Source organism: Kogia breviceps, chromosome 10 (genome assembly GCF_026419965.1).
Source record: "Kogia breviceps isolate mKogBre1 chromosome 10, mKogBre1 haplotype 1, whole genome shotgun sequence".
Lineage (NCBI taxonomy): Eukaryota > Metazoa > Chordata > Mammalia > Artiodactyla > Physeteridae > Kogia > Kogia breviceps.
Window position 1 is genome coordinate 45,155,550 of NC_081319.1, and position 12,365 is coordinate 45,167,914.

The 12,365-nt window shown below is 41.7% G+C and overlaps 1 protein-coding gene and 1 long non-coding RNA gene across 8 annotated transcripts in view; both read left to right on the top strand.

Annotated features, from left to right (window-relative positions):
- Positions 1–3,152: 3,152 nt before the first annotated feature.
- LOC136794916 (uncharacterized) lies at positions 3,153–6,800 on the top strand. Its single transcript, XR_010842382.1, has 4 exons — positions 3,153–3,338; positions 4,028–4,104; positions 5,260–5,354; positions 6,701–6,800. It is a non-coding gene; the product is annotated as an uncharacterized lncRNA (long non-coding RNA).
- A 1,067-nt stretch (positions 6,801–7,867) lies between these two features.
- CTNNB1 (catenin beta 1) overlaps positions 7,868–12,365 on the top strand; it is a 43,273-nt gene continuing 38,775 nt past the window's right edge. For 2 of the 7 annotated variants that reach the window (XM_059075859.2, XM_059075860.2), the window contains exon 1: positions 7,922–8,136. The gene's annotated coding sequence lies outside the window, so the exon portion shown is untranslated. Of the gene's footprint in view, positions 8,137–12,365 lie in introns of all 7 variants that reach the window. The other 5 variants (XM_067044574.1, XM_067044575.1, XM_059075856.2 and 2 more) reach the window with 4 other exon arrangements.

Below are 12,365 nucleotides of genomic sequence, written 5' to 3' on the forward strand. Positions count from 1 at the left end.
ATGTCAATAACACCCCCTTCTTTTACTTATTTATTTTTGGCTGTGTCAGGTCTTGGTTGTGGCACGCGGGATCTTTCATTGTGGCAGGCGGGCTTCTCTCTAGTTGTGGTATGCGGGTTTTCTCTTCTCTAGTTGTGGTGCAGAGGCTCCAGAGCACGTGGTCCCTGTAGTTTGCGGCACATGGGCTCTCTTGTTGAGGCATGTGAGCTCAGTAGTTGTGGTGCTTGGGTTTAGTTGCCCCGCGGCATGTGGGATCTTAGTTCCCTGACCAGGGATGGAACCCGCGTCCCCTGCATTGCAAGGTGGATTCTTTACCACTGGACTAGCAGGGAAGTCCCCAACACCCCCTTCTTAAAACATAGTTAAAGAAAGAATTGGATACATATCCACATACACAAAAGAATTAAATACCAAGAGAAAATGGTGATGCAAGAGACCCCACAAACCAGTATATATTCTAGGTACATTTGCTGGAAACACAAATGGTGGGTTTTTTTTTGTTTTTTTACCAAAGGGGGTTTATTTAAACTCAGTTAATAGAAAGGATCAATGTGAAATTTCCAAAAGGGTTCTGCAACAATCAGCAACTATGATAAATAAAGGTGAGTTTAGTTTTAAAAAACAAATTGCACACATTCAGAATAGATGAACAATGCTTTAAGGCAGATTTTTGTGGAAGATTTCAGAGTTTTAGAAGAGTGGTCCTGAATAGTGTGAATATAACCCAAAAGGTGCCCAGAGGATCTATTGGGATGAGGAAATAAAATACTGCAACTCCTATACTGACTTTTTATCTTAAAAAAAAAGAAGCCAAGCTTCATTGATATTTAACATATATATTGACAGCAGTACCTGTATATGATTTAAATAAGTAGACATCTAGAGAGCATATACTCAAAATTTTTTTACTAACCAGACTGCATAATTTAAAATCTTTAGACATTTTTGTTTTAGAAGACAACAGCTCAGGATAAACCTGCGCTATGATGTGATTATTAAAAACAAGGCAAAAGTTGCATCATCTTAGCTATATTAGTTAGCTTTTCCTGTGTAACAAACCACCCCAAAGCAAGCTGGTTTACAACAATCATTTTTTACTATTTAGAACTTGCACAATGTCCCTTGTTCTGATAATGTAAGAATAGGGTTCTGAAAACTGTCTTGAGGAAAGGTTGAGAGATTTGGGATCATGATGCTATGAAAAGAGAACATTCCAGGAAAGAGGAATATGTGTGTTAGACACTTATAGTCTTGATTTCTTATAGCTTAGATTCTAATACAGTTTATAGGGGAAGGAAAATATTTTGAATGGATGATCCCTTAAAGCAACAGAAGTTAAAGCATTTTTTTCTTTCTCTAATTGATTTCATAATTATAGAACTATATGATTTCACAGAGTTCCATTTGTGTGGAACGACACAGTCAACTAACATCAAAATTACTGGAAAATCCCAGAGGAGATGGATATATTCCATACTTATCAACTTTTCTCATTTTTATCAAAGAATTGGCTGTTTCTCCTCTTTTTATGAGAAAAACAATACAGTGTTTGTTTCTATTTCTTCCCCCCCCAATTCAGATTCTATAATCATAAATTCAAAATATGGGCAGATTTGAAAGTGGATTATGAAGAAAAAGCTTTAGCATAAACAAAAGAAAGATGGAGTAAAATGCATGTCCGTCACTGCATGAGAAATGGTGTGACAAATACACGGTAATTTCGTCTAGAGAATGGTGGTAACTCAGAGCATTGCTGTCCACCTGAAAGAATATGTGAAGTAAAATATATTTAAACGAAAACCCGTGCAAATGCAGTGTCCCTCCTGGATATAGCCGGAACAGTGTTCTGTTTGAATAATTTTATATCCTCTCCTAGAAATAAAATTTCTGCAAAGTTAAATCAAAATGCTATTTTAAAAAAATCTATGCATTGTTTAAGAAAGTATAGATCTAATTTATTGTACGATTTAGAATTAAAATTTAAGATCATCCAATAAAGTAAATTTGAATAACCAATAACCTTGAAAATTTAGATCAGTGATAAAATTTATATTTTTTGACTTTTAAACAAACAACAAACTAAGGCTGCAATGAAAACAGAAATGTCATTTCCTTCGGTAGCATTTATTGGGAGAAAACTCAGAAATGACTATATCCCTACTCTAAGAGAATTTTTTCTTTTTTTTGTCAAGTAGTTAAAAAAATCAATCTATATGTTCCTCCACTTTTCTAGGCTCAAAGTTATTTTTTGCTGAGTGGTGCGAAACGGAAAATGGACATTTGCTTCTGGCACTGTGACCTTCCCCAGGCCCTGTCCATGCTGCCCTGTCTGATGCGTTGTATTTCTGGAACACACTTGTGATATAACCAGCAATCATTCTCTATAAACACTCAACTTGACAGCAAGTGAGCATAAAGAAAAAGTCTCTCTTTCACATCAATGAAGAGTGCCACACTATAAACACATTTCCTTTTTTTGTAAGAGAGGTGATTTTTTAAAAAGATTAATTATCTTTAAAAGATGGGCTACAGCTCAACACTGTTATTTTCCTTCTGGCTATACACATGAATACACCAATTTTTGTTTTAAAACCAATGGAGCTGATTTTTTAAAAAGAAATCTATAGCTGTTCCATACGTTTTCCAGCTAAGACCCAGCATCAAACTTCCATATGTTTAAGAAAGCTATACCCTCCACCTGCGTACATACACACTCATACACATAAACACCCGATCCAACTCCACTGTTATCCACTGATGACTAAACCATTTGAGATAGGTTGGTGGGGGACAGGGGGGAAGGGGCTGGGGAGGATTTTTTTTTTTTTTTACAATAGGCACGCATAGTATTTACTGAACAAGACATTTTGCTCTGTATTCTTTTAGCATGGGGGGGGCTCATCATTTTATTTAGACTTTATATGGCATGGGTTACTCAGTTCGCAGCAGAGGCACCTGCAGCAAATTAATTTGTTGTAGCACATTAATTATCTCATAGCTTCTATTTAGGCTGCAGCTGTTGCTATTATGTTAATAATATTTTTTATCACCACTGTATACAACAGGTTATGGCAATAATAGAAATATCTATTTTTCTGCCCCCCCCCCGCGTTGTTTCCATGTTTCTGTGTCAGAAGGGAAGGCTGGAAGAAATTTAGGCAAATTAAGCCCCAAAGCACACTATAATTTTCTATTTCTGAACCGATTTGTGAGAGAATGGGTAACTGAAATTAGCAAAGAATCACCCCACACAAAGATGGCGCGTGCAGAATTTGTGAAAGCGAAAAAGAAGACGAAGGAGAAGCAACAGAGGGGCGGAATACTGCAGCGCTGGGGTGGTGAGTGTTTGGATGGGGGCGGGGAAAATGCTGCAGTTTTCATGAAATAATAAGGTGGGGGAAAAAAGGCATACAAAGAGTAGGTTTTTCATTGTTTGTAAAATATAAACACAGATGAATTCTGTCTTTGGTTTGTTCATGCTTTTCACTCTGCACAGCAGGGATGTTCTTAAGAAGTTGCCCTCTGCGAAATTTCACTAAATGGGAACCGTGGACCCTGCATGATGGGATTATAATCACACCAGCCACTCCTTTTACATAATTTTTTGTTTAAGATCCAGTAAGGCTCCCTGTTTTTAATATATATAAAGCAATAGACCTGGATATGTCGATAAACTGAGGGTTTGTGTCCCTATAGCCTAGTGCAAGCTAAAACAAAAAACCAGTGGTATCACATCTACAAATCTCAATGGATTCAAAAACAATATGAAAATTTTTAGCTGACAAGAACATGTCTGCTGCCTGCAGTCCCTGCAATAGCTCACCATGTTGCCTACTAACCGAAAGATCAAAAATTATCGATTTCATGGCGCTGCGTGCTCTGGAAAGAAAAAGCTACTTTAAAATTTGCATTGTTTAAGAAAGGAGTTAAAAGAAAAGAATCATTTTTTTCCTGAACACTTTGGAATGTGAAAATGGCTTGTTTTAATCTTATCCATGATTTACTATAATTCTATTATTTTTAGCAGCTGGAGTCTAGAAATGATTTTTTTCGATGAATTTAGGATTTTGTCGCAGTATACATCTGCAGTCCCAGAATCCTCCGGTAAGTTAATCCTTCTTTCGATGGGAAACGCCTTTAACCTTCTTGTGAATGAAGTATCTGCAACCATTTTGAAATTTTTAATAGAGGTGTGTGTGTGTGTGTGTGTATGTTTGGGGGAGGTATGTCTCCAAAGCATGATTTCTTAGCAATGCAGCGGTGTTTGTCTTAGTTCTTAGAAACACTGAGAAACATATACCTTTGTGCTCTTTGAATATGATGGACGATGTCTCCATTGCTTCTCCTTACACTTTCTATGGTAGCCATTAAAATGTACTTCCTTAGTATGGCAGAGACTCTTGTGTCAAGCCAATGAAGGCCTGGAGAACACATAACTCCAAGCATGAAAAGTGTTCCTGGCATAGCTGAAGCGGCCATGAACATAACTACTACTGCTGCTGCCGCCGCCACCACCATAGACATCGCCTCCCACCACCTTCACTGCCCCCCCCCTCGTGCCGCAGTGCACACCAGATGCAAGCTTTCCATAGTGGCTCTCCGCCGAATTTGCCCAGTGGGTTCCTAGATGACTTCTGTGTGTAAGAATAGCCAACCATGTAGTCTGACAAGAGGTATTTACAACTACTTAGTCTGTTCAGCTGGAAAGAAATCAAAAGATAACACTGAACCCTGAGATGATGGATTGCAGATCAAAAGCCCCAATCCATAAACAGCCCACTTGATGAACTGCTAAATGAAAAGCTGATTCTGATTTCTGTCCAGTGTTTGCAGGTTGTTGAAAAGAAATATTTTTGAACGAGCCTTCTTAGAGAGCCGGGAGTTATTGTTTATAAATGCATGGAATATTATTTAGTCTTACCTTTCTGCTGGGGGAGGATTCTTCCCAAGGAGATTCAGATTGTCCAGAAGAGACCACACCCTCGTTTCACTGTTTTCTACTGTTTCTGTTTCTTTTCAAGGAGGGTTTCTTAACAATTACAATTACACATTCATTTAAGGTTCCTCATCAAAAGGAGCCAGGCATCCATTTCTCTCTAAAGGAAGCTCATTGTCTTAGTGTTCAATAAATGTTTAATTAGTGGATTTGATAGAGTTAACTGTCCCAAAAGGAAACGGGCCTTCTTTGCAATGCTGCCTTGATTAATGTTTCTGTCGGAAGTTCAAAAACAATCTGGGCATTTGTTTCTTTGCCTAAAGGTGATTCAAAAGTATGTGTTTTAGTGAAGAGACGCTGTACCTTCAGGCTCCATGGAACCACTGCTGGATGTGCCAATGGTCTGAAATCATGTCAGGTAATACTTCCTCTGTTAAACCAGCTGGAGACACTTTTGGTTTCCAGGAACACAGCCTGAAATTTAGAACCATTTGTCCTCTGCAGTTTCACAAAATGGATTAATTCATGTCAAACCCAAGTGGCTAGCTCTAGAAGGAAAAGGTGTAAAAAGATAACCAAGTGTTTTTTATGAAATGTATTGCCCAAGGTCAATTTTTAAAAATCATTTTTACAAAATCACTTATTTCACCAACTCATCAGGTATTTTGATACTTGTATTTCTTGTTGGTTTAATGTTAATATTTGTCTTCATTTCAGAGAAGCTATTCATCTCATATTTTTGGTCAGGCAATTGGAACAATTTCTATCTTGGGGATAAGCAAATAAAAATTCTGAGCAATTTGTTAAATTCAACTAATTCGTCTTAGTGCTAGTCACCCAGTAATTCTTCAGTACACTTAGATGTGATGGGAAAAATAGCTTGCTGCATTGTTGCAGATTTTACATTCCTTTACTAACGTGTTTGCTTAAAGTATTAGAGATTTTAAATATTAACTATAAATTTAGATTAAGATATCTAAATTATAGAAAAATGCTTCAATTATTTTGGCATCTAAATAGAGAAATACAAATATAGAAGAGTTTTTATCCTTTCGATGTTCTAATGGTGCAGATATTTCTTAACCAGTTTTAATAGTGTGCCTTATTCAGCAAAACAAAACCAAAACTGAACATAGAAAAAAGAAACGTCTGTTAAAAAATTACTCTGATATTTATTAGTCATCTTATTTTAAATATATGACTTTAATCAAATCAACTGCATATTCTTTAACTCTGTATATAAACATTAAAATTGGAGATCAGTACCTGAAAAAATGCCATTTACACTTTTGAGTTTATATTAGAAACACTGCTTTGATGAGGTATCTTTTTCCTTTCGATCTGTTCAAATTATGACCAGATGGTTAACTACAACCATCCTCTACTCTTAATTCTACATAACTACTAGCAAAGACACAAATGAGAAAGTCATAGTAGACAATGGATCTCACTGAACATCATCTTCGTCTGCGGACGTTTCCCACTGCAGGGCCCCACGTATGCTATGGTGATAGACAGCAGTTAACATTACCATGGTATATAATAAAATATCTTTAAGATAGGGGAAAAATTGAATTATTTAAAGAACATGTTGCCCCTGAAGCATAGCTATGCCTAAAACTACATAACCTACTCCATGAGTGAATGAGTAGGAAGGTTTCCTGCCTGTACCTATGTATAAAGACCTATTGTTTGCATGCATTAATTACAGAGATAAAAGCCTCAAGATAACTTTAACTTTGTACTCTCTTCATTGTTTTGGAGGAAAAATAAGTATACAACAACGGGCCAGAGAAAGTGAATCGATCATAATTGTTTCAGCTTTGACAAACGCCAATCCTGCTGGATTACAATGGAGACATTTCCAAGGTAAATGAAGAACCAACTTCAACCTGTTAAGACGTATCCGGAAATGTTTTTGAAGAATAGAAAATGCGTTTTTAAAAATTAGAAGCTGCCTAATCGATAGCTCTTTCCATAAACAACATACTTGGATTTCTCAAATAAGTGATACCCTATAAATGCACCTCCTCCAAAGAAAAATCCTCGCCACCACCACAAAAATCTATTGATACTTAGTAACAAAGTGGAAGCGGATGAAAATGGAATCTGTAAGAATTAACCTAGTTGGCAGGGCTCTAGAGCTAGTCCATTTCTATCAGTCATTTGTTCACAGTAGGGACTCATCAGGACTTGTTGAATTGCGGGCTAGGCGCCTATCCTAACGCGAGTTCACAGCCTTCGGGAGTGGGGAGAACCGGCGGCTCGGCCGCGTACTTCATTTCCAGATTCGGGGTGAACAGCCGGTAGGGATGCGGGATCCATGATCCGGACCGTGGGGGGAGCTCTGGGGCTCTTGGCTCGCCGGCGAGCCAAGTCCTGCAGACAGCCTGGGGCCCAGACCGCAACTACGGCGGAAGCACGAACGCGCCGGGATCCCCTGACCGGGAGCCGGGCGGCGGCGGCGCCCAGCAGCGCCGGGAGCGGGCGGGCCCCGACCTCATTCCCAGCGCCGCCGGCGCGGCCCCGGCCTCGAACTTCCGCCCTCCCGGGACCTGTGCCGCCTGGCCCGCTCGGCCCCGGAGGGCCTGGGTCCCGATGCCGATCGCGGGCAGCGCGCAGCCAGCCCCGCGTCTGCTCTCACGGCCCGGGGCACGCGCGAGGCGGGGACGTCGGGCTCGGGACAGTGGAGAGTACCAGTGTCGTCCTCCCCCTAGCCTACCCCGGCTCGCGGGGGCCCCGGCCTCCCCGCTTCGGACCACGGCGCCCTAGCGGGCCGCCCTCCGATCCCGCACGGCTGGGCAGTCGCCGGCCTCTACCCCGGACAGCGTCCGAAGAGGACCCGAGCGCCCCGCCCCTGCCCCGGGCGGGCGGACGGCGGCGGGCTGCTCATCGGCGCGGGGACTACTTTCCACCGCCCCCCCGCGCCCCGCCCCTTGTCCTCGCGCGGCGGAACGCTTCGCGCTGCGCCGCTGGCGGCAGGATACAGAGGCTTCTGCGCGACTTATAAGAGCTCCTTGTGCGGCGCCATTTTAAGCCTCTCGGTCTGTGGCAGCCGCGTTAGCCCAGCCTTGGGAGCGGAGAGCGAGGGGAGGCGGAGACCGAGGAAGGTCCGAGGAGCAGCTCCGATCCCCGTCGAGCTGCCACTGCAGGCCGAGGACGGTCGGACTCCCGCGGCGGGAGGAGCCTGTTCCCCTGAGGTGCTTGGGCGCTCCTTTCCTTACCCTTCTGGGGCTGCTCCCACTCCCGCTTCGGAGCCAAACTTCGTCGCGGGCGCGCGGTCCTGGCGGCGACTGGGAACCGGGCCCAGCGCAGCCCGGAGGCCCCGGGTGGGGAGCGCGGGTTGCGGGCTGGGGACGCCGGGGAGGCGGCGGAGGCGGGCCGCGCTCGGGGGGCGGAGGGCGGCGGCCTGGCCCGGTTCCGGTCGCGCCGCTCCTCGAGGGCCCGGGGTGCACCGCTTTCGGGGAGGGGGCGCCGCGAGGGCGCGTCCTGGAGCTCGGATGGACGGCGGGGTGGGGGGGGAGTGCTGTGGTTTCTGTCCGGGGCTCCGGCCGCGGCTGAGTTTGGGGGAGGGACCCTGCGCCTCGGGATGCGCCGGGGTGGGGGGCGGGGTGGGGACGGGGGACTCCGCCTTCCCGGCCTCCGCGGGTAGTTGGGGTTCGGGCGCTGGGCCTGGGACGCCACCCGAGGTCCCATCTCCAGGTTCCCCCTTTCGTACTTAAGGACGGATTGTTAAGAGGATCGTTAGTATTTTTTTTTTTTTTAATGCCCTGCCGGCGTGAGTGCGCTTGTTTAAATCGAAGCAACTTTAAACCTTAGAGGATCCAAACTATTATTGCAGACGGTGCGATGCGTCAGGAGGGTTTGCACAGATAAAAATCCATATCTTGCACGTATATTTTCTTGTACGGTGCAGGTGGGTGAAAGCGGCGTGCAAGGGAGGTCCTGGGAAAAATAAGGGCGAGGGCGACTGGCTTACTGGCTTTTATCAAGTGACCCATGGGATTCAGCCTCTGACTACTTCGAGAATTTTGTTCTTGGAAATTCTTTATTCAGATAGTTTCATGGCAGCTAAACTTGATTTTGAGAACACTTTCCAGCGGGGTGAATTTTTCCCTCGCTACGAAATTGCCCGAAGGAAATTCAAGCGTTGCAACTTCGTTCCGTGTTTTGTCTGGGGAGAGAGGACTTGGAACAGAGACTTTTCGAAGTTCATTTCTTACAGCCCGCTTCTGAATCCGCGAAACTTGAAAGCTTTGGCAGTCGGATGTAGTTGTTTCCTTCGTTTTCTGTTCCCTGTTGGAGGGAGCATTGTCTCCTACTTTGTATCTTCCAGACATCTGTGGTCTCCCCTCCCCCCCGAGTTTGTGAGTGGTGAATGAAGGGAGACTGGCCTGCTGGTATGCAGAGGTCGGCAGAAGGAAATCGAGGAGTGGTTTTAGTGAAACGAGAGCTTTGTGTCGTGAATAGTGGTGGCTTAGACTAGACAGCAACTTGAAGAGACGGCTAGCCTTTGATAAAGTCTGGGCTGCTGTTTTTTAGATCGCTAAGTTATAAAGTATTTTATCTGGACCTTGGGAAGCCATTTCATTTTTGTCCCCTGGTGTACATTCAGTATCTTCCCGTTAACTTGTCTTCGTCCTAAGAAATATTGGACATAGCTTGAAATGTTATTTATATAATGCTGCTGTTTAGTATCTGCTTAAATTCGTGACGTAAACTTATACTTGGGAGGCTCCCCCCACCCCACCCCACCCCACCCCGGTCTGAACTAAGGCGGCTGCTACATTTATTTTACTTTTACATTTAAACCCACAAATCTCTGGGTTAAAAAACAAAAGTGCCATTAAGGTTTCAGAATATGCTTTCACAAAATTTGATTTAAGTTGTGCCCAGTATTCATTACTTTGACCTAGTCTTTGTTCTGAAGGCCATGTACGAGGCCCTAAAGTGATTGCAACAGTAACTTGAAAAACTTCCAGAAGACTATTCTATAGGATTAGAGGAATGCTGAGACTATTAAGTCTGAAGTCCTTGAGGGGGAAATTAAAAAACTGCACTAGAAAGTTTAGTATAGTATGTAACTTAGAGCCCTTGTGGCGTTCTAGGCCTGAGATTCTCGCAGAGGCTAGAGCAGTCATTTAAAATCGCTTTCAGGAAAAACCAATTAAAAAAAAAGTGGCTAAAAGAAAACCATTTAGCAGTGTTCAAGTGTCAGTAAGTGTTCAAGAGTTTTCTTTCTTTTGAAATGTTGTCTATTTCCTTTACCAAGGTAATTATGTAGAAAAATGTAGATTCCCATATTAAAACTGAAACTGAATTGAGCTTCCTACTGTTACTAGTGATGAAGAGAATAAAAATTATACATATAAATGAAGTGTATTTTTGTTTTCATAGACACTTCCCTCCTCTACCTCCCCAAATGGGAAAGGGAAAACATGAAGTAGGCAAATTTCTCTAAGGGTGTTTTGAGATTTGGTCCTTAGGAAAACTATCTGCAGATACCCTTTTTTATTGTTGGGAGGGGTGGAAAGAGGAGCCTAAGTATTGTTGAAACTAGGAACATGGAGAATTCAAAAGTTTGAGTCTCAGTCTTTTATAGTTAATAAGTAGCAGTGACCTTAAAACCACAGAAATGGAGTATATGTAGTATCTTGAGCCAAATGAAACTTTTGTGTTATTGAAATGAAACAATATACGTCTGTCCAGTTATAATAAGCTTTTATTTCTCTTTTATGGTTTACTAGTTGCTGATAATAATTGTAGAGGAGGAGGTGGTAAATTTTAAGTTTGTACTTTGAGCTTGGTTGGAAGTGTGCTGGATTGCCAACCCAGGGCAGAAGGGATGAATGCATTTAGAGCAGGACAAACTTCTAATAAAAAGTATTGGCAACTCTTTTGTGCTAGATGTTGACTTGTGACATTGGTTGTGAAAACATTAGTTGTGTTAACTTAGTTGTATTCTTGTAGCTCTCTTTTTGTTTGGAATACGGTATCTTTAGTTGAAACACCTTGACTAAAAGCATTTTATACCATACAAGTAAATAGTAAAACACAGACAAGGAGCTACTGCTTGCTGATTAGTTCAGAGCATGTAGCTGCTGCCTCTTGTACCCTCATTAAGAGGATACTGAGTTGCAGAATCAGTTCTCATTCTTTAACAGACTATTGTTTATGTAATACCTTTCTAATTGTGGTGTGATAGAGTAATAGGCTAAAATAAGTACTTAAGTTTCACGAAAGGAAAATATGTGATTTGTATTGCTTGAAAATGAGTAGGAGTTAACTTGTGTAGTTTTTCATCACTTAAACTCTGGAGAAAGTTCTTTATTTCCTCTGTTTACTTAAGAATGCTGCTTTTGTGTTTTACGCAAGTCTGAGCTTGACCAGGTTTGAAATCTAGATAATTCTGTTGAGGCCTGAACCCTGCCTGTATCCTTGAAGTATGTATTTAATCTGCTTTCTCCCTAAGGAAAAAGAAGCTTTTAATAGAGAAAGTCAATCACGTTAGGAACCCTTTTTAGAGTTTAACTATCTTTGTAAGTTTGTTAATTGTGGGCATCTCTTCTTTTAAGAGAGATTCCCCATCCCCAAAGTCTCCCTCAAACTTGATGCAGTTGAGTGAGAATAGAGTTAGGGCATGTTATTGCATGCTTCGGTCACATTGAGTGCCCTCCAGTGGATATAATATAATGCTAGTGGTATTTTTTTCTCCATCAAATTTGCGTGGAATATATTTACAAACAGTTTTGATGGAAAAGCATCAGTCAGGGAACCTTTTGAATTCTAGAATAGCTTATTTATATTATTACTGCTAATTAGAGATCGGCTTGAGAACATGTCATCTCAACCATTATTTGCAGGAGAAAGTTCAAAGTTAAATTAGGGGCTAAATTTTATTTGTTACTTAAAATAGGAAGTTCGACTTAAATATATCATAATTATAAACCAAAAACTCAGTATAATTTTGGGTAAATGAACCTCATGTCTAGCCATATTAATGAGTTATAGAAACTAAAATTCTCAGAAGAAGGTAACAAAGAAGTGAATTGTGAATTTGTCTAAAATCTCTTATACAGTAAAACATGAGTAAGTCTTCAACTTGGTTATATTTTCAAGGAATATTATGTCTGTGTTAAGAACTGGATATCAACAAAGCTAGTTGAGTCAACTAAACGTGAACTCTAGAGCACAATGCCTAGTGCCTATAGGCATTTGTATAGTGTATACACTTGTGTAGTGCTGTGATGCACAATACCAGTATTTTGACCTTTAACATTTTCAGTAGAAACCTTTCTCCACACTCCTATGTTAAAAGTTCTTGCTGTTTCTATCAGTAGCATTATTTTATGAAAATACTTGTTTTAAATCAGACTCTGATTAGTAACAGGAAGAAAGCCCATTTAAAAATAGCTTTTAGGGACTTACT